We start from the raw sequence: 319 nt of genomic DNA on the forward strand, positions 1-319 counted from the left end.
AAAAAAAATTATTATTTTAAAATTCCCCCCCCTTTCCCCCCATTTTTTTTTTCCCGCCCCTGTTCTGTGCTGTCCGTCTCCCCCCCTTTGTTCCCCCCTTTCCCTTTCCCGGGTTTTTCCCCCTTTTTCCCGTTCGGTCTGCGCGGCCGGAGTGACGTGGAGGGAAGTTGGTGGATATGCTTTCCGCTTTCATGGAGGAGTTAAGGATCATTAAATGCTAAGAAACAAGGGCGAAGATCCTATCTAGAACTAAAGCGCAATGATATTTATGGATATTGAGGAACCTTAACTAATGGGAAAAGGAAGAATTTCCAAAATT

Source organism: Penaeus monodon, chromosome 24 (assembly GCF_015228065.2).
Source record: "Penaeus monodon isolate SGIC_2016 chromosome 24, NSTDA_Pmon_1, whole genome shotgun sequence".
In the NCBI taxonomy this organism is placed as follows: domain Eukaryota; kingdom Metazoa; phylum Arthropoda; class Malacostraca; order Decapoda; family Penaeidae; genus Penaeus; species Penaeus monodon.